This window comes from Delphinus delphis, chromosome 17, assembly GCF_949987515.2.
Source record: "Delphinus delphis chromosome 17, mDelDel1.2, whole genome shotgun sequence".
NCBI classification, from domain to species: Eukaryota; Metazoa; Chordata; class Mammalia; order Artiodactyla; family Delphinidae; genus Delphinus; species Delphinus delphis.
Window position 1 is genome coordinate 2,807,552 of NC_082699.1, and position 26,309 is coordinate 2,833,860.

The following is a 26,309-nucleotide window of genomic DNA, read 5'->3' on the forward strand; positions in this document are numbered from 1 at the left end:
TCCAGGGTAACCAATGAAAGAAAGAAGTACCGATTGAAGAAAAAAATTTTATCAGTCCAAAATAAGGAAGAAAGAATAAAATAAACAAAGAAAAAGCATATAATTTGCCATTATATGACAAAAATGTCAGTTTATCAGGAACACATAACACTTCTAGTCTTGTAAGCATCTAATAACATAGCCTCAAAATACATAAAGCAAAAATTTAGAGAACTCTGATAAAATCAGCAAATCTCTGATCATGGTGTAGACTTTAAATTGCTCAGTAACTGACTAATAACACGAAGATCAGTAAGGCTGTAGATGATTAAACAGTGCGCAAACCTGAGCTAATAGACACATACAGAAACCATTTATTATTTTATTTTATTTCTTTTAACATCTTTATTGGAGTATAATTGCTTTACAACGGTATGTTAGTTTCTGCTTTATAACAAAGTGGATCAACTATACATATACATATATCCCCATATCTCTTCCCTCTTGCGTCTCCCTCCCACCCTCCCTATCCCACCCCTCTAGGTGGTCACAAAGCACCGAGCTGATCACCCTGTGCTGTGCGGCTGCTTCCCACTAGCTATCTATTTTACATGTGGTAGTGTATATATGTCCATGCCACTCTCTCACTTCGTCCCAGCTTACCCTTCTCCCTCCCCGAGAGAACCTATTTTTTAAAAAAATACATAGAATATGATGAAAGTGACAATATACCAAAAATAAATTTTAAAGATTAACATCATGAGACCATGTTCCTTAAGCATAAGGTAGTTAAGGTGGAAATCAACAACAAAGCGTAACTTAAAAGAAAAGCAAATATTAGACAATTAAAATTTACAAATGCTTTTAAATAACTCATTGAACACATGGCAATTGGACAATATACTTACAGAAGGATAACAAGAATATGAGGTCTTAAAATCTATGGGATATGGAAACATGTTATCCACTGAGGCCTTAAATGTGTGTAGACTTTACATAAAAAAGAAAACAATCGGAAAAGTAATGAGTAAACAGCCAGTTTAAGAAGTTAGAAAAATAAACAGAAGAATAATCATAAAGAAAAGATAAGAAAGGAAGTAATAGATAGCAGGTATTAATGCAATGAAAATAAAATTGAGGGGCTCCACAGAATCGAAGCTGTCTTAAAAGCCTGATGTAAGAAGGGAAAAATCAGGTGAGAATTAGCAACAAGAAAAATAAGGCGAATACGCAACATTAGAAATGAGAAGAGGGACTTACGGAAGCATTAGGAATGTAAATAATACGGACAACTTTATGCCAGTACATCTGAGGACTAGTTAAACACACAAATTCCTCTAAAGACATAAAGGTTTAGCCTGACTCAGGGTTATCTAGACTTCTAATGGTCTCATAGCATTAACTAAATTGAGATGGTACATAAAATTCTCCCCTGAAAAACAAACAGTTCCAGAAGGTTTAACAAATGAATTTTACCAGAGCATTAACAAACAGATGATTCCAATCATATGCAAACTCATGCAGAGAACACGGAAAGAGGGCATACTCTCCAATTAGTTTTATGAGGTTAAGTAGAATCATGATATCAAAACCGGGGGCGGAGGGGAACAGGGGGAGGAAGAAAATTCCACCATACTCTTACTTGTGAACTTAGATACAAAGTCCTAAGCAAAATGTTAGTGAACTCATCTAATAATATACCAAAAAGATAATCTGTCATGAGAAAATTGGGTTAATCAATTTCAGTAATACAAGGTTGATTCATATTAAACATTCTAATCAGATAACAGCTTAAAACAGGAAAACAAAGTCTGTGCTGATGACTGAATTACCACTGTGGGCATCTGACGTTCAAACCCCACTGGGGACTCTGAGAAACACACCTGGGAATGGTCCCAGGCTGCGGTACTGCCCTTCCATAGGGGGAGGGTCCCTCCCTGGCCAGGCTGAGCACAATTTCAAGGTTAGGGAACAGCCCTCGGGCAGAGAAACGCGAGGGCTTGAGGTCCGAATCCCTGGCCTGTAGCAGAACAATCCTCAAAGCCAGAGGTGCCCTTGGGTGGCCAGTGGGGTAAGGATGTGGCTCTCACAGCATCTGCTATGGGGACAGGGGAGAAGCACACGCAGGGCCCTGAGAAAGCAGCGTCCCTGGTGCACCCAGGGCCGGGACTGTCTGAGACCTCGGAGTGGAAGGAACTGGCTCTTACTTCCAACGAAAAGGAGGGGTTTGAGCAGAAGAGTGACATAGTATTTGATTTTGTTCATAAATGCTCTGGCTACTGTGTTGCGAACAGTGTATAAGAAAACAGGGGTTGAAGCAGGAAGGCTAGTTAGGAGGCTCTGATCCAGGCACAAGGAGCTCTCTGCTTGGACCAGAGCATTGGGACAGAGCAAAGAGAAGCGGTAGCATTCTGGGTACATTTTGAAGCTGGAATCGACAGTTTGCTGCTGCATCAGATATGGAACCAAAGAGAACGAGAGATATTAGGTTGGCTCCATGTTCCTGACTCCACAGCAGGACGGCTGGAGCTGCCCTAGGGAGAGAAGGAAAGCGAGGGCAGCACGTGGGGGGACATAACAAGCTCCTGACAACCCCGGAACCGGTGAGACGCGGTAACGCAGGTGTTGAGACGATGGGCGGGTGAACCCAGAGCTCAGGGAAAGCTGGAGACGTGCACACTGTTGATACAGGGATTGCGTTCAAACCCACAGGGCTGACTGGGACATGGCTCAGGTGCGGTCTGGGACCCTCATCAGGTCATAGGTCAGGGGACTGACCAAGAAGCAGCAAAGGAGACTGAGGAGGAGCCAGGGAGACAGGAAGGAAAGCAGGAGGTGGCAATGAACTAGAAGGCTGGTTAGAAAAAACGGGAGCGAGAGGGAGGAAGGAAGAAAGAGAGAGGGAGGGAGGGAGGGAGAGGGAGGAAGGAAGGAAGAGAGAGAGAGAAAGAGGATGAAAGAAAGAAAGAAAGAAAGAAAGAAAGAAAGAAAGAAAGAAAGAAAGAAAGAGAGAGAGAGAAAGAAAGAGGAAGAAAGAAAGAAAGAGAAAGAGGATGAAAGAAAGAAAGAGAGAGAAAGCGGATGAAAGAAAGAAAGAGAGAGAGAAAGAAAGAAAGAGGATGAAAGAAAGAGAGAGATAAAGAAAGAAAGAGGATGAAAGAAAGAAAGAGAGAGAAAGAAAGAAAGAAAGAGGGAGGGAGAAAGCAGATGAAAGAAAGAAAGAAAGAAAGAAAGAGAAAGAGAGAGAAAGAAAGAGAGAGAGAGCGGATGAAAGAAAGAAAGAGGGAAAGAAAGAAAGTGGATGAAAGAAAGAGAGAGAAAGAAAGAAAGAAAGAGGGAGGGAGAAAGCGGATGAAAGAAAGAAAGAGAGAGAGAGAAAGAAAGAGAAAGAGAGAAAGAGGATGAAAGAGAGAGAGAAAGAAAGAAAGGATGAAAGAGAGAAAGAAAGAAAGAGGATGAAAGAAAGAAAGAGGGAGAAAGCGGATGAAAGAAAGAGAAAGAAAGAGAGAGAGAAAAAAGAGAGAGAGAAAGCGGATGAAAGAAAGAGAGAGGGAAAGAAAGAAAGAGAGAAAGAAAGAGAGAAAGAGGATGAAAGAAAGAGAAAGAAAGAAAGAGAGAGGATGAAAGAAAGAAAGAGAGAAAGAGAGAGAAAGAGGATGAAAGAAAGAGAGAGAAAGAGGATGAAAGAAAGAGAGAGAGAAAGCAGATGAAAGAAAGAAAGAAAGAAAGAAAGAGAAAGAAAGAGAATGAAAGAAAGAGAGAGAGAGAAAGAAAGAAAGAGAGAGAGGAAGGAGGGAGGGAGGGAGGAGGGAGAAGATGCACTTCCAGAAGACCACGATGATGAAGATAATGCTTCCTGGAAGGAGAGGTTAACCGTATAAGATACCACTGGTAAGTCAAGTCAGGGGAAGATGGACGTGCCCGTACGCAGGAGGGATGTTAAGTCAGTCCCTGGTCGTTAGGAGAGCAGCGTCCACGCGGTGGATGGTGAAACCCTGAGCACAGGCAAGGCTGAGAGAAGAGGAGAGGGCCTGGGTCCAGGGAGTCCCGAGGGCTCTCTGAGGAGGGTTTCTGGCAAGGAAAGCAGAGGGTGAGGCACAAGGTGGAGGAAGCAGTTTCTGCAAGTATCACAGAGGAGGGAGAGACGAGAGCTTTCTCTGCTCACAGGATGGCCCAGGAGAGAGGGGAGACGGATGGACGAGGGGCAGAGAGCGGCCGCGGGGCCCTTGGGTTGCAGACGCGAGCCGGGCGGGCCCCGGGACGCAGAAGGCTGGCCCTGGACGGAGGGGCTGCAGGTTATGGTGGGAAAGCTGGGTGTTTGCTGAGCCAGCGGGTGGGGAGGCGGTAGCTCGCGGAGTTCTCCGATGGCTGCAATCTTCTTAGCGAACGTCACCAACTAAACGGGCGGATGCGAGGTGTTGGAAGTTTGAGGACACGCATCTGAAAGAGCAAAGGCGCGACGGCCATGCAGAACCAGGGCTGAGATCGGTGGTCGTAAATTTAAAAGGAGATCAGTCAGCCGGGCTGAGATTTAACCCAGGCACATTCAACCACCCTGGAGCAGACACACAGAGGCAAATATGGGACTTAACCTGGGGTTTTTAGCCAGGATCTAACCAAAGATTTTGCCCGAGAAATGAAGCGAAGCAAGAGAGGGGCAGGGCGGGGGTGCGTGGTGTGCACGGACGTGACTCGGAAGTTTGATTGCGAGAAGTGTCATTACTGGTGTTGTAAGATTTTAGAGCCTACTGAGGTCAAAGGATGCTGGAATTGGGATGTCAGAGGCTGGCTGGGAAGAGGGAAGGCGCCGTGCTCGGAAGAGATGCTCGGAAGTAAGACAAGGAAGCACTGTGCTGCTTGGCTGGGGCGTAGCCAAGAGAGTGAGTGGCTGGGAGGAATACAAGTCACTGAAATGCTAGGATTTTGAAAGGAATCCTCTAGGACATAGTTGCCATGTGGAGGTTGAAATCACCCAGGAAAAATCACCTGGTGTGCGTAAGAGAGTGGCTGTGAGCCTGGAGCTAAGATCTTCAAGAAACAAGGGGGTGTGACCAAGGGACCTTCTACGCTCCCCAGGAGAGGATACAGAGCCGTGGTTCTTTAGGAGGGAGGGGAGAATGTTTCGGAAGCAGCAAGGGGTTGGGAGTAAGGAGGACTCCTGTCTCCCCTCTGACCAGGCTGTGGAGGCATGTGGGTGAGGAAAGAGCCCCCACTTCTCAAGAGCTGCAGGGGATGCAGCATCCTCCAGGGAAAACCAGGTTCTGGTTAGAACACAGGTTAGAGAAGTTTGGGTTACAGAGAATATTACTGATGATGGACCATGAGTCTCAGGGGACCTGGCCTCAGGGCCTCAGGAAATGGGACAGAAGATGGGGGTAGAACAGGGAACTGGAAAATCCTGAAGGGGATTAGAGTGAAGGAGAAATTAGACTCCTCTCCGCTCCCCCGCTCCGCCCCAAATCACATGTAGCTTTAATTATGAGTTGGTCCATTCTCATTTGGAAATATCTTTAGGAAACTTGCTTTTCGTACCTGTGAGGTATTTTTTTTGTCCTATGTTCACATCAGAAGGCACGATTATGACAATAGATACAGGTGAAAAGGAAGAAAATGCTGGCCAGTCGTTAAGGAAGGGTGTTCCTGAAGATCAGACCTACTGGAAAGCAAAACAAGCTGGCTTATCATAGGACGTGTGGGCAGGGGCTGGACGGCTGTCCATGGAGATGTGTCAGAGGAGGCTGCCGCAAGGAAGGAAGCTACATGAGACAGCATCCAAGGTCTCTTTCAATTCCAAGGTTCTCAGGGCTTGGCTTCCACAAGAAAGACAAACATTTATCCCTGTGTTTGTCGTTACCATAATGGTGGATTCTGATCCAAGCTGAAAGCTACGACCGTGGTCATTTCCCCCTTTGCAGCCCTTTACTGTTAGAAATAAAGGCTAGAAATATGACTCCTTAAATGTAATGAGGATAGAAATTCTTATCTGGTGTACCCAACACATCTCTTTAGTTTAACTGTCTGCTGCTGTCTACATTTCCACAACAGAATCACCTTGTGTTTTCCTTGCCATCCTTCTCACTGGGTCCAGCCTCTCCTGCAAAAGCGTGGGGTCGGACACCAGGCTCTGGCCCAGACTGGTCGGGATTAGGTTTGTAAGGCAAACAAAATGTGTTTCTGAGCCCTGATGACAAGAAATACACGAAGCTTCCAACCTGAGAGAGCAGGGACTTCAAGACTCACTCTGAAGGCACCCAGAGTGGGAGCCCCTGGGGACCCGGGGCCGTAACCCCAAACGATGGGCTTCTCGTTCGGGAAACGTCCAATCTCGGCCACATTTTTCCGTGGGTCCCCACTGGCTCTTGCGCTCAGGAAGCATGCCTTCCCCTTCATATGCTCAAGGGCAAATCAAAATGCCACTTCTGAGATTAATTCTCTTTTTGTTACCCCCCACAATGTAAGGAATTATATATAACTGAATATTCCTTCATGTGAGGCTTAGTTTTAGTCAATTTCCGAATGCACACACTTAAAAACAAAAATGTGAGCCTTAAAAGGAGGTAACGTTGCATTTACCGTTGGGGAGGGTATGACGCTGGCGTGGGGTTTTTCCACTTCACATGTGAGAAACACTAGTGTTCAAGAGGTGAAATGCCTTGCCTGAAGTCACACGGTGCTGCGCAGAAGACAGCAGACAGCAAATCCAGGTGTCGGACCCCAATTCCATAATTTTCCTGCTGCCTCTCTGTACTTTTTTTTTTTTCCTTTTTTTTTTTTTTTTTTTGCAGTACGCGGGCCTCTCACTGTCATGACCTCTCCCATTGTGGAGCACAGGCTCCGGACGCGCAGGCTCAGCGGCCATGGCTCACGGGCCCAGCCACTCCACGGCATGTGGGATCCTTCCAGACCGGGGCACAAACCCGCGTCCCCTGCATCGGCAGGCGGACTCTCAACCACTGCGCCACCAAGGAAGCCCTGTATTTTTTTTAAGCCGTAAATTCCACACAAATAATTATTTGCATCATCATTATTATAATTTCTTCCTTATTGCCATTTCTTCTCATTTAACAGGCTATGAAGATTATGAAAATCGGGACAGCTGGCCAGTAGCCGGGAACGCACGTGAACACAGGAGATGGGTGGCCTTTGCTCTGCACCGACTCTGCATGGCCAGGCTTTGGGGATTTTTCTCACGTTTGAACCCAGACATAGACATGACTCCAAAATTCATGCTCATTCCACTAAACCACACTGCCTTACAGCAACGTTATCCGACCACCAGATAATCACCAAGTCAGTGGTTCTCAGTTTGGCCTCTAGACCAGCATCACCAGGGAACTTGCTAGAGGAATGCACAGTCTTAAACCCTGTCCCAGACCTGCTGAGTCAGGCACTCTGGGGTAAGGCCTGGGAACCTGTGGTTTAACACGTCTTGAGATGATGCTGGTTAAGAGGGATGCACGCTCAAGCTTGAGAACCATCACTCTAAAGAAAAGACGGGGCGAAAACATTTTATCCACAATGTCTAAGGCAGAAACATGGCACTGATTTTCATAAGGAAACTGTTCAAAAATAAAAACCTCATACTCTGGTAGGCCTTTTAAAAGACCAACAACAAAATATACAAAGGTCCAGATAAAACAGAATTCAAAATGTTGGTCGTCCCCAAATTTCTATGCACCTACAATAATCTATCCAAGATACCAAATGTTTTACAACGATTGCTGAACATTTTTTAATAATTGCTTTATCTGCTAAGATTATAGTAAGATTATCTGGATAATGCTTTGCTATATTAACTAGTTTCTTTTTCTCCTTGTATTTCATTATATTCAGTATATGCTCCTTGTCTTAGAGACAACGGGTAGGAGGATAAGAGAGTAGCTTACGAGTCTTTCTAACTTTTTTTTATATTAAACGAACAAACAAGCAAATAAAAATACAATTTAAAAGCTTAGTCATGGAAGGGATTTTTAGACACAGATAAATATCTCCAACAAACTCTTAACAGAATTTCCCCAGAAGAGGTGTAGCAAGAAAGGGAGAACACAGAAAACAGTCTCACTCGGTATCAGAGAAGTCCTGCCCTTGCTGGTCGGAAAGCATCTTGGAAGCTCTCCAGAGACAAAAATAAGGTTTAGTTCTGACAAGAAAAAAAAAAAAAAGCTTACCGTTAAGCCTGAGTCTTTCCATTATATCTTAGTAATGACCCTATGAATAAAATAGACTTCGGGAATGGAACGTTCTGTCCACGATACTCAAACTGCACTAGGATGCCACACACTGCTCTGCCACTCTGGTCACCTAAGTCAAATGGTGTTTACTTCTTTCTCAAGGAATAATAAGCCCTCAGGGTGGGTGCTCACAAGGCCGAAACAATGGATCATTACTGGTACCTGCGCCACCCCTGCGTGGACCGCATCTCAGCAGTGAAGCCTTCAGAGCACCTCCGCAGAATGTCCCCCCATCCGAGCCCCCTGCTGGTTTCATCACAGCATCCATCTCCGCCTGATACTTCTCGCCCACCTGGCCTTCTCTCCCACCACAATATAAGCTCCAGAAGATCAGAGATGCCGTCCCCGTGTTGAACACCCAGAAGGTGACACCAAACATCTGCCGAATAAATGCAATTCTCCGACAGATGCCGTTTCCCCGGTAGGCAGGTCCCACGTGCTGTCTCGTTGCTCTGCGCCCAGGGTGGCTGGCAAGACCTGGTACCTCTTACGTGCTCAGTGAGTTTGCGGAGATCTGAGTGACTGTTGTTAATGAGTGTTGTTTCTGTTGTCTGCTTTGGAAAAGCAGAGTCAATCTATGACCACAATTGGCTCAAGCGCTTATCAAAAATCTTTTAGATCGTTGGAAATTGTTAAGTTGAAAACTAAAGCGATCTTGAGTGCTTCCCTTTTGCGGAATCATTGTAACAATACGAGCCATGACTGCTTCACGTTAATTATATTCCCAGAGGAGTTCATCCACATTGAAGAGTCACAACTGCTCCTTTCTGCTCAAAATATATTCATAGGTTTTGATGTTTTGGTTTACAAATAGCCCTTGTTATACTGCATCTCCTTTCTCGCTTTTCAGTTTCATTAATAGGTATATTCTCCATTTTTTCACATAATATTCATAGAGAGTATGCACAGAAACTCGACTAGTATTTACTGAAAATCACTAAAATAGGTGTTATTAACTTCTGTCAGAAAAATATTTTACTTGCAAAATTTAGAAATCACTGGTGCCACTTCCAGCCCTCCATGCATTAACGCCGAAAAAAAAAAACATTTATTTTTGCACAGTGCTTAAGAACTACGTATTTATATGCTTTAAAGCAGTGTCACTTCACTTACGGGCAGAAACGCACCGAGGTAAGAGATGCCCGTGTGTGGGGAAGCCAGATGGTTCTACATCAGACGACAGCACTGAGGCAGAGAGAACCGTGTCATTGTGAGCATGTGTGTGTGTTTCAGCGGAAGAAATGTTTGATTAAATGTATTCCTCGTGCATGAAATATCTGCTCGGAGACGCGATGGCAGAAGATACCCACCTAATGCCTTAAACAGCCTCAGGTGTGTGTCTTCTCACTCTGGACTAGAACACCTTATCATGAATAAAATGAATAAACGCCGACACAGCATCCTGGGGGGAACGGTCTTGGCTCGGCACCCCCGCAGCCGTCACTGGAAATAAGGCGGAAGGCATTCAGCTCCAGCGTGTGTCTATTGAGTTTAATTGTTTTTACGTTTATTCAGATTTACAACTGAGTGTTTTCAAATGACGGGGCTCATCGACAACACCTCGTTCCACAGGCAAATAAACACAAAGCCTTGGTTTTGTAATTCCGAGACACTAATGCTTAGAAATGAGCTTGTCAGTCAGCTCTGTCTCCTCCCAGTAGATAAAGCAGGAACATCTCAGATATGGGATCTGTGTTTAATGAAGTTATTCTGGCCCCTTTCCTATGAACAAATAGGCACATGGAACCCGTCAAATTGAATATCCTCCTACAACGGCCTCAACAATGTCTGTAGAAACTGGATGATCAGAAGAAAATGTGGGTTTGCTACACGTGCGAAGGAGTAGAAGCCTCAATTCTGCAACGTTATGTATGAAGCGTTTTAGTTCTTCATCTGATTTTCATGATTCTTTCGAGGTACTAAAAAGGTACTGCAAGATAGTGGAAGAGATAAAGGGTAGGGTCAGAGGCAGGCTTAACTCTGTTCTGCAGGCTCTGCTGGGTAGTACAGAGAAGCTCCCTGAGTGCTGCTTGGACCAGAGCTGGCTGCGTAGACCATCTCAAGGGAAAGTAGCAAAGCAAGGGCACACGGCATACACTGTCGTGTGATACACGCACACAACATACACCGCTGTGGCCAGTAACTTATAGAGCATGTACAGTGTTGCACCTGCCCAGTGATAACACATCTTCCTTTGCTCCACGTTCAAAGACGAAGTCAGGTGCTTTTGGCCTCGTGTTTCCATACATTAGGTCAGCAGCCAGGGCTACAGTTGTCATCGCACTTTGGTTCTCATTTCCCGCATCCAGAATATGATTTTTGCTGAATTCTTTTTTTTTTTTTTTTTTTGAGTCACGCGGGCCTCTCACTGTTGTGGCCTCTCCCGTTGCGGAGCACAGGCTCCGGACGCACAGGCTCAGCGGCCATGGCTCACGGGCCCAGCTGCTCCGCGGCATGTGGGATCCTCCCGGACCGGGGCACGAACCCGCGTCCCCTGCATCGGCAGGCGGACTCTCAACCGCTGCGCCACCAGGGAAGTCCTGCTGAATTCTTTACATGGAAAAAATTGGGTTTTTTCCCATTTTTTGTGACATTGCTTCCTTTATTTTATTTTGTCTATGAAATTTGACTAAATTAGTTAGAGACTCAGTTTCCTCACTGAGAAGTGGGGATAATACCTTCCTCGGTATGTACAAATAAGAGATCGTTTTAAAGCTATAAAGTACTGCCCAAATGTTAGTAATCTTTTGACTGGAACTCCAAAGCCGTATCAATCATTTCCTGTCCCGGAATGGAATCTGAAGCTTTATCTCAAAGTAGAAAGGGATCGTTTCCTTTAAGTTCAGGTTCAAGTGACACTGCAGCTGACCTGGGGTTTGCACAGCGGTCCAGAGCCCAGTGTTCCGTGCACGTTTGCACATGGCCACAGGTGTGTGACTTTGACCGTCCAGGTGATCTGTCCAGATGAACTTGGGTGCAATGTTAGCAGGGGCTCCAGCCCTGTTACAGCTCCCCTGGGGCCTCACACTGGCCCGAGGGAAGACCTTTTCACATGTCAGAAGTGTGACAGTCGTTTACATTTGGTATCTATAAGGGAGGAAGCATCGCCGGCCCCCAGTGAAGCCAGCCTGAGATCCGTCATTTGCTTCTGACCATGAACCAGAAAGGAACTGCAAGATGGACTGGTCGGACTCCCTGAAACAAATGATGCTTGAGCAACTTCATGCATAATAACTGCCTTTGATGTAAATGGGGCCATCAGTCAGCAGCCACCGGCACGGCGGCGACCCTCCACTGCTGCCAGCCTGCACGCGGGGACTGAAGCCCACCACGTGCCAGCAGGCAAGAGCCCCCCTGGGCAAGGACCCTCTCTTCTGAGAGGATTCCTGGGGAGGACTCAAGGACTCTGGTAGGCAGGGGTCTGGCAGGGGACGCTTCTGAGCAATATTATTAGGGAATTTGAAGTCTTAGCTACTGTAGGCCTACCCCCGCTCCCACAAGAATAAATAAAAACACTAAATATAGAGCTGCCATGTGATCCAGCAACCCTACTACTGGACATGTATCTTGAGAAAATCATAATTCGAAGAGATACATGAACCCCAATGTTCACTGCAGCACTGTTTACAATAGCCAAGATATGGAAGCAACCTCAGCGTCCATCAACAGAGGAATGGATAAAGAAGATGTGCTATACACAGTGGAATAGTACTCAGCCATAAAAAATGAAACAATGCCATTTGCAGCAACCTGGATGGACCTAGAGATGATCATACTGAGTAGGTCAGACAGAGAAAGACAAATACCACATGATATCACTTATATGTGGAAGCTAATAAAAAATTATAGAAATGAACTTATTTACAAAACAGAAACAGACTCACAGATCTTGAATTCAAACCTATGGTTACCAAAGGGGAAACACAGGGAGGGAGTGATAAATTAGGAGATTGGGATTAACATACACACACTACTATTCACAAAATGGATAATCAACAAGGACCTACTGTACAGCACAGGGAACTCTACTCAGTATTCTGTAATAACCTAAATGGGAAAAGAATCTGAAAAAGGATACATGTATATGTATAACTGATTCACTTTGCTGTAGTCCTGAAACTAACGCAACACTGTACATCAACTATACGCCAATAAATTTTTTCTAAAAAGAGTAAATTAGGCGCCATCCTCATGAAGCCCAAGGACAGGTGGTGCCTTTCAACATCATCCTCAGAGGTAAAACTAGGAGAAGGTTCCCTCGGCCTCTACCCTCCTGTGCACCGGGTCGGTGGCCGAGGAAAGATCGTGTCAACGCTCGGCCCTCCCATCCGCCGTAGCCGGCGCGTGGTTCTCGACGGGGCAGAGCCCCGACGAGTAGACCCCATCCCGGGACTCCAAGCTCCTGTGCAACGAGAAGGGAAGGGCCCAGACGAGCACCAACCCCGCCGTTCCCTCCCACGGATTAGCAACTTGCTGCGTGCTGTGGCCCTTCATTTCTTTTCAAACAAAGATATGCTTCTACTTGCATTTTGCATGATGAACTTAGCATGCGAATGAAAGGAGGGGGATAGGAGTCATTTTCAGACGAGATCCAGCTCGAAGGAGCCCGCAAACAGCCCTTCATCTCCTTACCTCTAGCCTGACAAAACACTGACATTCAAATCAAAGGCATGTGCTAATCGTCACGCGTGTAACCACTTTTTCTTTTCCTCACATCTGTATGCTACTCACGAGAAGCAAAAATAGAGTTAGATTGGAAATCAAAGATGGGTTGTACACAGGTAATAGAGTGCTGGAGCGCTTTATTTAAAGATAGAAGGCTCTCGAACCAGGCTTTATTATTGAACTCAGACTATCTATCCTTTTTGACACTTTTTAAATTAAGTTCTTCCTCTAATTTATGTTTTTGTCAGCTTTCTTCCCTTACCTGGTTTTAAACTGGCTTTTTCCCCTCTCTCTCGAAGTAATAAACTACTCCAGGGCAGAGGAAAAAAATGTTAATGGCCCTAGAAATTCAGATTAAGAAGATGGGTCATTTGTACACAGTCACAGAATTATGAAGCCTTCTGAAATGTCGGTGAGGAAAGTTTGCCTGATGCAAAATTTCATTTTCTCGCTCTCTGACATCTCGCCGGCTGCCCCCTTTTTCAAACGGGATGGCTGTGGTGCTTTTTTGGGAAGGTCAAACCCTGAGAAGGAGAGGGGTTTGGGGGATCATTCTGCGGCTCAAGCAAAAAAGCTTTTTCTCTTCTTCTGAATTAAAGGACACAAGCTCCTGTCTGTGTGTTAACACAGCAAACAGGAAATCGGTTGCAGAAGCTGGACTTGCACCCCTGTCCTGCCGGCCTCCTGCCTGGATGTCAACCCTATTACTGGCAAGCCCGCCTGCCTCCCCAGTATGTTCTGCACCTGACTTTGTGGAGCTGGGGGAAGGCTGGGACAAACAGAACAGGGGAGCAGCTGCACGGCCATGCGTGCGGCAGCCAGATAACCTCCTCTGATGTCTTGTTGGAAAAAGTCGGGGACAATGTAATTTCCCCAACTTGATACAAACCCTGCCTGGAAAATGCAAGCCAGACGTAACATGTAAATTCTTCTGTTGCTTGGCACCTTTTATTTTATTTTATTTTTGCGGTACGCGGGCCTCTCCCGTTGCGGAGCACAGGCTCTGGACGCGCAGGCTCAGAGGCTATGGCTCACGGGCCCAGCCGCTCCACGGCATGTGGGATCTTCCCGGACCGGGGCACGAACCCGTGTCCCCTGCATCGGCAGGCGGACGCTCAACCACTGCGCTTGGCACCTTTTTTGATGTAACATAGTCCATATGGATAGAAAAAAATTAGTGCAATGCTAGGGGAAAGTGGAAATTTTAATTACTTAGATTCGATAAAGAATCCCTAATTAAAAATTATTTTTAAAATAACAATGACTTGTTTGTAACATATTCCCCATTTCTCCCCGCCCCCCCAAAAGAAAAACCTATTTGATTTCTCAACAGAATTTGCCACTGAAGTCTGGCTGATTTCCACAAATGGCCTGTTTCTGCTTTTCCCACATGATGCAAGCTGTTTCCTCTGCTGGGAATGTGTGCACTCCTTCTCGCAGCCTACCTGGATTCTACCACCCATGCAAGTGGAGACCTAAGGCGTCTGGGGGAACTTCAGATACCACCTGTTTCTCACCACCTAACACTCCAGTCATCGGGGGGCAAGTAGCACAGTGAACACAGAGCATGCAGCAGGGCCAGCCAGCTCTCAGCTGGCCTGAGTTCCGACGCTGCCAGGCTGTGTGACCTCTCCAGGCCTCAGCTTCCCCACCTCTAGAATGGGGCAGTAGTCACTCCTGCCTCACCAAGTGGTCCTGTGCATTAGAATAAAGCCTGGCCCGTAGGAGGTGCTGTTACAGCATGTGCTAAAGACACTAAATTCAATCCACACGATCCATTTTAAAAGAACTAAATCAGACATTTACTGAACAACCAGGAGAAATCACAGTGTAAGTGCCACAGATAAATATCACTTTCTTAAAAGACTGCTGTCTAGTACAGGATCTAAGACAAGTGCGCAAAGAAGTAATAAATAAGATAGAATGAATAGTAACATGTTTCCAAGAATGAATTCCAAAAGAAAATATCAGTAAGGTGTAATTGAAATGTAAGGAAAGGTGAAGTTGCAGGTAGCTGAGGGAAGGCTACAAGCTAAATGCAGAGTGGCATTTCACATGGTTTCTTTGAGAATTACTAAAATTTTCATAGTAAGATAATAATGCATGAGTCAGAGAGACAAATAGGACAGAACTGATAGCCCATGGCAAGACCTCCATTCCTATAAGAATCTGTGTACAGTAAGGATCATCACCTTGACTCTACAGATACCCCCTCACACCTGCAAGAAAACGGTGCTGCCACAGCATACCTGGCACCCAGGCTGCAGGCGTGGGGGTGCAGGGCCAGCTGGCCTGGGCGCAGACCGGGGTCGCCCACTTCTCAGCTCTATCTTCGTAGACTAGATACTTAAGGCTACTCAGCTCTCCTTCATCTCTCAACTAGGATGCTCGTAACGGTACCCTCTCACTGCATTGTTGCAAGGATTAAATTAAGCTGTGCATGTAACACAGTTGGCACTTGCTCGAAAAGCACATGATAAATGGCATAATTACGTTTTTGTTTTATTACAATTATTTTTTAAAAAGTTATGGGCTTCCCTGGTGGCGCAGTGGTTGAGAATCTGCCTGCCAATGCAGGGGACACGGGTTGGAGCCCTGGTCTGGGAGGATCCCACGTGCTGCGGAGCAACTGGGCCCGTGAGCCACAACTACTGAGCCTGCGCGTCTGGAGCCTGTGCTCTGCAACAAGAGAGGCCGCGATAGCGAGAGGCCCGCGCACCGCGATGAAGAGTGGCCCCCGCTTGCCGCAACTAGAGAAAGCCCTCGCACAGAAACGAAGACCCAACACAGCCAAAAATAAATAAATAAATTTATAAAAATTAATAATAATAAAAAATAATAAGAAGTTAATGTTAAGTGTTATTTCCCACCTGTAAACATAAAATGAATTGCAAAGTAAAAAATTTAATGCAGAACTTAAAATCTGTCTAAAAAATATGCTTGTTCTAGGAGGGCTCAGGGTCTAAGAATAAACTCAGCAGAAGAAATTATAAACAACAACAATAAAAAATGGATCTGATTTCATAAGATTTAAAAAGTTAAAGGGAGTGCATCAAAAATGTCATACATTATAAAAGCTACCGGCAAAGTGGAAAGTATTTGTAGCATACCTATAATATATAAACAGCACATAAATTTTAAAAAATACATTCTAAACGTGACAGTAAAATGGCAAAGGGTAGAAAATAAAAAGTCACATATCAAGGAAGCCACTTTTTCTAAAACACCTGCTATATATGCCCAGGAAAGGGTATGATCATTACAAACCACGAGTGAACCATCTCTCCCTGAGTTAATGAGAGCTGCATGCAGAAGTCATTGAAGACCGGGGTTTCTCTTCTGAAAGTCATCGGCGACTGTATACATTTTTTTAAAGCTGTTTTCCCAAAGGACGATGGCGATTTCTTCTATAACCTCATTCTTGTGCCCTCTGGGCCCCGCTGCCCGCTTCTAAATTGACACCAACAGGAGGAGGTGGAGCCCCCCACTCGTGGCCGCCCACTGGGGGGCACCAGAACCCTCCCCGCCCCGCCTGCAGGCAGAGGAGGGTCCCACGAGGAATTCGGGGCCTGGAAACGGTACCTTTCAGCTCTGCATGTATTTCACTGGTCAGAACACAGTCACTGGCCCAAAATTAATGCCCCAAAGCCTGGGAAAAACAATCTGTGTGCCCAAGCAGAGGAAATGGGATTGGCAAGCAGGGCGCTGATCTCAGCTACATTATGCTACATTCAGACCATGGAATGTTCCGTAGCAGTGGTGATATTTCTGAAGAATATTCGATGTTACGGAAAAAGCCTCATTTTGTAGTAGTGATTCAAAAATGGGTCATATCAGCATGAAACTAATTAAGTAAAAAGCACTAATAAACATGACTAAAAGTATTATAATATATTGAAATATTAACAATTGATAAATTATGGATACCTTCCATTTGCTTTTCTACTTTCTCTCTTTTCCTAACGGTGTGCAACAAGCATGCATTACATTTATTTAAAAGATTAAAAACAAGAGTGAGAAATTTTCCTTTTCAGATGGAGATTTGAGCCCCGCTCTCAAATCCTCTCTATCCAACTCTGGAAAACAGACATCCATGGAGCCACAGAATGAGACGAAATGGTGTCTACACACGTGCCATTTCCTTCAAACATGCGCTTTCTGCATCTCAAACTTCCCATGCAAGATGCTGGCTCAACGTCAGGTAGATAATTGATGCTTGTCTTGTTTCCTCTCCATCCTGAGACACTGTCTTGCTGGGTCTTTCTCTCCACTCACTAAACATACTGTTCTCTCTTCCAGACTCCACTATCCTGCCAGAAATTCCGTTATCAGTCCAATATCTATTTCTCTGTAAGTGATCCCTCTTTTCTAACTGGTCATGCTTTTTGGTGTTCTGAAGTGTTACTACTGGGTGTAGACGTCTTTTATCTGGCTTTGGAATTGAGTTTCCTGGATTTGGGACTTGGCATCTTTCATCAGTTCAGTAAAATTCCTAGTCATTGTGTTTTGGAATATTGCCTCATCCTCACACTATTTTCTCCCTCTGGGACTCTGATATATAAATACCCACGTGTGTTTATATACGTGTGTGTGTGTATATATATATATATATATATATACACACATATATGTATGTATACATATATATTAATAAAGACATATATATTAGATATATAATATGTATAATAACTTCTCATTCATTTTGTCTCCTAGCTACCCTATTTTATTTCCCATTCCTTTGTTTCTCTCTGGGCTGCATTTTGGGCAGTGTTTTTAGTTTATCTTCTATTCATGGATTCAATTCTCTCTTTGGTTTTGCCTAATTTGCTCTTTACCCATAATGTTGAAAAGTTTTAATCATCTTTTTCGTTTTTAGTTTTTTCCTTTTGTTCTTTTTCAAGTCTTTGATGTCAGTTTTAAATACCATGCTTCATTCTCATATCTTCAAGCCTCTCTATTCTATATTAAAACATATTAAACCTACTTAGTTTACATTTTAAATCAGATAATTACACTTCCTGATCATGTTCAGACTGAGGTTTGCTTTGTTACTTCTGTTCTTTCCTTTGGAGATTTTAAAATGTGAGCCCCTGTGTTTTGTAGAAATTTTTTTTCAGATCCACCTGAAGTAGTATCTCTTCCGAGCACGTATTTATTTGCTTTTCTGCCAATCACATGCAGGCATTAGCAACCTGACACCACTTTTTTTTTTTAATACTTATTTATTTATTTATTTGGTTTGCTGGGTCTTAGTTGCGACAGGCGGGCTTCTTAGTTGTGGCTCGGTGGCTTCTTAGTTGTGGCATGTGAACTCTTAGTTGTGGCATGCATGTGGGATCTAGTTTCCTGACAAGGGATCAAGCCCAGGGCCCCTGCATTAGAAGTGCAGAGGCTTATCCACTGTGCCACCAGGGAAGTCCCAACCTGAGACCACTTTACGGTAAATTCTCAATTTCAGCTTTTCAACCCCAGAGTATGAATTCAGGTGACAAGTGGGAGTGACAGCCCCTCGGGATTACAAATGCTCATGGGAGTTTACTTTTCTCCCTCAGGGCCCAGCCCAAGTCATGCAGCTTGAATTCCGTGCTCACCCCTTCCTGAGGTGGAGCCCCGAGGCGCCTGCTCTTTGCTCTGGAGACCGGGGGAGATGCCTTCCCTCCTGTGGCCCGTGAGGAACCACAGCAGAAGCTCTGGATCCCAAAGAGTTGGCAGATAACCCTCTTAGGCCAAAGTTGCTTTGACATTTTTTAATCTGTCCTGTGAGGTCTCTGATTTTAAATTGTTTTCAGCCTTCTGCTGACTCCTTCTGTTTCTCTAGCTCAGCGACATATTTCAAAACAATTAACCCAGCTTTTTTTTTTTTTTTTTTAAAGTGATTTCCACTGGGAGAGTGTGAAAGTTAGTTTGTCCACCAGGCTGCCAAACATAGAAATGCTTTTCTCTATCTGTAATCTCTTACTTGTTAAGCATGGTAATGAGGACATGGTGGTTTGTTATACTATTATACAGACTGCTGTGTACTTAAACATTCACGAAAAACAGTAAAAAACAAAACAAAACTAAAAGCCTAAGCATTAAACTCAAGGAGACAGAAAAAATAAATATTAAAATAAAAAAGTAGATGGCAGGGATGACTAAATTCTTAAAATCCTAAGTAATTTATTTTTTTTATTTATTTATTTTTTTTTTTTGCGGTACGCGGGCCTCTCACTGTTGTGGCCTCTCCCGTTGCAGAGCACAGGCTCCGGACGCGCAGGCTCAGCGGCCATGGCTCACGGGCCCAGCCGCTCCGCGGCATGTGGGATCCTCCCGGACCGGGGCACGAACCCGTGTCCCCTGCATTGGCAGGCGGACTCTCAACCACTGCGCCACCAGGGAAGCCCCAATCCTAAGTAATTTAGAGAACAAAGAACTAGATATAGATATGATAAAGAAATTTAAGTGTTTTTTTGGGTTTCATGTTTTGCCCAAATCTGTAAACTAGACTAGGGTTTGGGAAACTATGGCCTACAGGCCAAATCCTGCCTGCCACCTGTTTTTGTATGACACTCGAGTTCAAATGGTTTTTAGATTTTTAAATAGTTGGGGGAAAATGAAGAATAATATTTTGTGACACGTGAAAATTAAATGAAATTCAAATTTCAGTGTCCATAATAAAGTTCTATTGGAACCCAGTCACACTCATTTATTTATGTCTCTGGCTACTTTCATGCTACAACGGCAGAGCTGAATAGTTGTGATTGAGGCCGTATGGCTCACCCAGCCTATATATTTACTCCTTGGCCCTTTACAGAGAAATCTGCTGAGCCCGAAATAAACAAACCATTGACAACTGCCAGAGAGAGAGAGAGAGAGAAAGAAAAACAGAAAAAGTAGAGATACACAACACACATTAAAAAGGAACATAAACACAAATATAGAAAAGATTTTTAAACATTACACTTCCCTTTGAAAGTAAACGTGAAAAAGTCCAACGAATTTTCTTCTAGAAAAATGAACATTACTAAAATGTTGTCAGGATGAAGTAGAATGTCTGAATAGCTTGCTGACAATGGAAGAAATGTTTAAACTTGTCACAGAGATATACCTCCTTCCCTTCAAAATGGCCATATGTGCTAATGTTTTATAAGCCAGTTACCTCAAATCAAATAATTTCCATTTTAGTTAACTCTTTTGAAGCATAAATTAGAAAGGAAAGTTTTTTGATGTTTTCCAAAATTAATATAACCTTGATACTGAAATATGACAAAGACCACATAATCAATAATACAAAATTCCTGAAAAATAATGAATTTTAAAAAACTATATAGTTAAAGAATGATATGATTTAAACAATTAGGGTCTTTTCCAAAAGTGTGGGAATGTATTGATATTTATTAATATGTTTGGTTATATTGCAACATTATAAGGAAAAAAGTCAAACTAATATCTCAATATATCGCAAAAATGCATTTGATAAAATTCAACATTCATTCTTGACAAAAACTAAGTAAAACAAGAATTGATACTTATTTCTAATGTAAGAAAATCTATCTCAAACCAACTGCCAATATTTGCACGAAGTTGAAACTCTAGAAACATTTCTAATTAAGAAAAAATATATTAGCCTCACATTATTCAACATTTTCTTGGAAATGCAATTCAGTGAAATATTAGAAAGTTAGTAGAAAATCCATCATTATTTACCAGTTATTATGATCTACTTGGAAATTCTAAGAGAATCAATTGAAGAATGATGAGACACAGTGTGTCCTTCCTCCCTCCCTCCCTCCCTCCCTCCCTTCCCTCCTTCCTTTCCTCATCCTTAGAGTAGAATTCCAACAAACATACGTGGAAGGAATGACTCCATTAGAAAAATCACCATTTGGCAATCGTAATGGTAATAATTAATTAGGCCAGGAATCATCGATGGATCCTAAAAACTGGTGAGTGAAAGTTTTATAAGGACTTTCTTACTTACTCCCAAAGGACTCCCCTCAGGAAAAAAAAAGCTTACTTATTATAAAGGGAAAAAGTAATTTTATTATGGAGGAATCTGGCAGATACTACCTTGTATTCGTTTTCTGGGGCTGCAGTTAACAGATTACCACAAACTGGGTGACTTAAAATGACACAAATTTATTCTCTCACAATGCTGGAGGCTAGACGTCCAAAGGGCAGGTGTTTGCAGGGCCAGGGGCCCAGTGAAGGCTCCAGGAGAGGGTCCTCCCTGGTGCTTCTAGCTGCTGGCAGCAGCTGGCCGTCCTCAGTGTCCCCTGACTGTGGCTGCATCACTCCAATCTCTGCTTCCGTCATCACATGGCTTCATCCCTCTGTGTCTGTGTCTTCAAATCTCTCTCCTCTTATAAGGACACCAGTCACTGGATTTAAGGCCCTCGCTAATCCAACGGGAGCTTATCTTAACTTGATTACATCTGCAAAGATCTCATTTCCAAATAAGGTCACACTCAGAGGTACCCGGGCTTAAGATTTCCCATACCTTCTTGGGAAAGACAATCCAACCCACAAATGCACCTTTTCAGAGATCAAAGTGGACATCAGCAATGGGACAATGAGAAGGATGTGGCATCACTCTTGTGATGTTCCTGCCAACGGCCCACACACTCAGTGTCATCATGAAGAAACTGAGATTCAAACTGACAGATGATCTATACAAAAGGTCTATAATACTCAAAAGTGTCAAGGTCGTGGAAATTAGGAAAGACTTGGATCTATTCCAGACTGAAGGAGTCTAAAAAGACACAACACTAGATCCAATGCTTCATCCTGGATTTGACTGTTTTCCTATAAAACACATCATTGGGACAACTGGTGGTAGCTGAATGGGTCTATGGATTGCATGGTAGAAATCTAACAAGTTTATTTCCTGATTCTGATGGGAAATTACTGTATTGTGATTATGTCCTTACTTCTCGGAATTACTAAAGTATTTGAGGTGATGGGGCATATGTATGTAACTGACTACAAAATAGCTCTGGAAAAAAGTTTTGTTTGTATTAGTCATGCATCTTTTCTGTAAGTCTGGAATTATTTAAAAATCATCATCACAGGGCTTCCCTGGTGGCGCAGTGGTTGAGAGTCCGCCTGCCGACGCAGGGGACACAGGTTCGTGCCCCGGTCCGGGAAGATCCCACATGCCGCGGAGCGGCTAGGCCCGTGAGCCATGGTCACTGAGCCTGCGCGTCTGGAGCCTGTGCTCCGCAACGGGAGAGGCCACGACAGTGAGAGGCCCGCGTACCGCAAAAAAACAAAAAAATTCATCATCACTTTAGCATGAAAAAGACACAAAGATAAAAAATAACTGAAGAACATACAATAAACTTAGTTAAATGAAGAAATACATAATGTTCCTTGATGGGGAAATATGTATATTAAAAATGAAATAATTATGTAAATTTTAAGCAAGTCCAATTAGAATGCCAACAAGATTTTTTCATACCAAGTAAATCTGAAAAACATCAGTGTGTGAGAACATATATGTGCGCACACACACACCTATAATTACAAAATAAAAAAGTTTAAGAAACTTAACATCTGAGAATTAAAATATAAATTATATGAATTTAAGCCGTTAGATGGAATTTTTCAAATCCTTTGGATCCAGAAACATTAATTCTAGAAATTCACCTGAAGGAAATGATTTTATATTACTCAAATATATATATATATATATACTCACAAAAATTATATTTATCATATCAAAACTTATAAACAAATGAACAGTCATATCCATATTGTTGGAATTAGGATGATTTTTTTGTTCTGCTTTTTCTTAGCCTGTTCAGGCTGCTATAATAAAATATCACAGGCCGGGTGGCTTAAACAACAGAAATTTATTTCTCACAGTTCTAGAGGCTGGAAGCCCAGCACCAAAGCACCAGCAGACTTGGTGTCTGCCAAGGCCCTACTTTCCCTTGTTTCCTCGCAGGAAGGAAGGGGCAGGGGAGCTGTCTGGGGTCTCTATTATAAGGGCACTAATCCCCTTCATGAGGGCCCCACCCTCATAACCTAATCACCCCCAAAGGCCCCCACCTCCTAATTCCATCACATCGAGAGTTTAAGATTTCAGCTTATGAACTGGGGAGAGAAGGGGCCAGAAACATTCAGTCTATAGGATGCTATATTTGAATTTACTCTTTTTTCTTAATGAGTATATAATAATTAGGTAACACATGTAATTAAAAATGTAAGAAGTATCTCACATACCGAAACGTTGAGAGAAGATGACTTCTTTTAAATAAAGCTGGAACACAGATAGGAATTTTTAGAACATGATTCATGAAAGTCGCTAGACCCATCTGGTTCAAGAATAAAATACACACATTAGGTAACGTCTAGGTGACATGGCTAGAAAATGGTTTACACCGGAGTAGACGGGTGCATTTAACACAGCACCTCACCCTCCTCCTGTAGAAGATTTTTTGCTTCAGCTTCCTGGAAAACTCGCTTGGTTTTCCTCCTAACTCAGTAGGCATGGCTGCGTCTGCTCTGTTGGTTTCTCCGCAGCAATCACACTCTTATCTGGGGGGGTGGGGGGGGTTGTGAGGGCTCGGTCCTCAGGACCTCCCTTTCTTTATTTATGCTCATTCCTGTATTGATGTCAACAGGTCTCATGGTTTTAAGCACGATCTCTCTGTGAACGGCTCTCAGAGTTGTAGCTCCAGCTTGAATCTCTCCCCCGACCTCCAGACTTGCTTTTCCTCCAGGGTGGGAAGTGGACACCTCAAACATCACACTTCCTGATGGTGCATTCTCCTCCCCACTTCCCCATTCCTGCCCCATCCTCGGTCTCCCCATCTTAGTTAATGACGACCCACCCTTCCAGCTGCTCAGCACGAAATCCCAGAAGCACACTTGACCTCTCTTTCTCTCACTCCCCATATCCAATCGGTCAGCAAATCTTTAAGCTCTTTCTTCAAACCTATTACCCAGGTCAGGCCACTTGTCACCCCCTCCATGATGCCTGCCCACCACCTCAAGCAAGCACCATGACCTCTCGGGGGACTACTGTGACGTCTCACCTCCACCATCACCTCCTCCCTGGTTTTCTCCACATCACCGCCAGAGTGTTCTTTCTAGAGTTTCTCAGATAAGTCACGTCTCAAGCCCTCCAGTGGCTCTCCAAGGCTCTCGGAGAAGAGCCCTCATCTGTACCCACCAGCTCTGCATGACCTGTCTCCTGCCCCCCCACTCTGGGCTGGACACACAGGTCACCCTCCACAGTCCCCTCGCCCAGAATGGCCTTCCCCACATCACCTTCAGATCTCTGCACAGAGGCCACCTTTTCAGTGACGCCCACTCTGGCCATCCTAACTGAGATGCTCATTTGACGCCTCTTCCCCTGCACCATGGGTCCTCCTTACAACAATCACACCCTAGCATGCTTAGAAATTCACTTATTTTTTATGCTTATTCTCCAACCTCTCAGCTGGACCGCAAACTCCTTAAAGCCGGGGATGTTTGTTACTGTGCTGACTGATGTGTAGAACATGGCTGGCACGGAGGAGATGGCCAGTAAGCTTGATGAAACAACAAATACAAGGAAAACAAATGTGAAGGGTATCGGGTACCAAGGTGGGGAGCCTGTACCCACCTTGGTGGGTGGGAGAGAGGGAAGAATCCATGCAAGATGCTTTTAAAAATATGATGGGATGGAGTTGTACTCTAAGTAGATTAACGTGGTAACAACTTAAAGAATAAAGTCCAACAGGAGAAAAAGCGTCAGGACACTTGCTGGAATACAGTACCCCAGGAAAGAAGAAATGGAGGCCTGAAATAGGACAGAGATGGAAGCCGGATTTGCCCAGTTTTACTATTGGTTGTAATATAGGTAACGAGAAAGAGGTACCGCACATCAAACATATTTCCCAGGCGTTGATGGTGATGGCAAGAACGCAGAGGAATTCAGTGAGAGAGCTCTCCGGATGGGTAATTCAAAGCACGATTCTGGGTTAAGAGCGTCGGGTACAGGTAGGAAATCCCAATCAAGATCTAGAGAAGGCGGTTGGAATTGTGGCTCTGGGGCTGAGGAATGGGATCAGGTTGGAGCTATAATGTGGGGCCTCATGAGAAAGAATGATGCTTGACAAGTACATGGGATTTTTATGGAAGATGAATGTACTTCAAGTACAGGTTCTTGACCCTGGAATGACAGCGATTAACAAGGAAAACACAAAACAGGCAAACAAAAGCCTAAGGAAATAATTACAGCTGAGTTCTTGGATTTCCTTCTATTTGTCAAACATGTAAAAGATAGTTTAAAGCACTAGAAAGATCAACTACTGCAACCTTTCTTAGATTCTATACTTAGTACATTTAGATAGATTATATTAGATATATATAATCTTATTACGCATACATATATATATATATAGATATTAATATGCTTAAGTATATTTAGATATTGGATTTATCGGATTAGGTAGTCCAGTATTTATCTGAAATACGAACCAGGATCTGTGTGCCTCCTAAGCACAGCTTTCAACCTGAGTGAGGGCTGTAACAATAGCAGAATTCAGGATGTGTGCTGCCTGCCGGGGTGCGGACTTACGAAGAAACTACACTGGGTGATTCTGGACCATAAACCATGCCAGCTGCCAATGCCTAGAAAGTAACTCCCTAAGTGAAGCTCTCTGAACTTGCCCAAGTTCCAAGGTCCAAAGCTGGAGATCCTAAGGAGATCCTGAGTGGCAGCAAACAGTGACCACTGCTCCGTCCTCTGGATGGCTTGAGGAGGTCCGTCATCTTCATCATACTCTGGGGCATTCTGTCAAATTCCAGGTCAAAAGTAATCCTTAGTAACTAGGGACCCAGTAAGACCTATGCCGATTAGATGGCCTAATAGTTTTCACCATTGGATTTTCCCTCACTCGTTGCGGCAACTTCACTTTTCACAACTGTAGTTTTTTCGGAATTATAGAAACAACACATGGGCACTTGCAAACATTTGATGAAGTAAAAAACCCACCTCTGATCTTGTCAACCAAGATAACCACCGTTTAGATTTCAATGTGGCCCTTGCATCTTATGTCCCACGTAAGAGTGTGTGTGTACGTGTGCACGTGCGCTGTGCGTGCATGCAACACCCAGTTTTTACATGCCCTTTGGTGCTCCTGTATCTTCTGCATTTCTTCTCGTATTATAGCAGCAGAAGCAATTCCCTGTTGTTAAAACCCTTCCCAAGAATCACATAATGGTTGCATAATACCTTCTGTGTGTACAATAAGTTAATTAACCCTTCTCTCATGTTAGCTATTCTGATGTTTTCTACTGAAAGGGTAAGTTTCCGTGTGTGAGACAGGGTAAAGAGAGAAGAAAACAGAGACTTGGGTGGTGTGGACCCTCTGCCTCCTGAGGAGGGAACGTAAAATGTTTTCTAAAGTAACCTTCGGGTCTTTTGGTTCCCCCCCCGATTACTCGATTACTACCGTGACA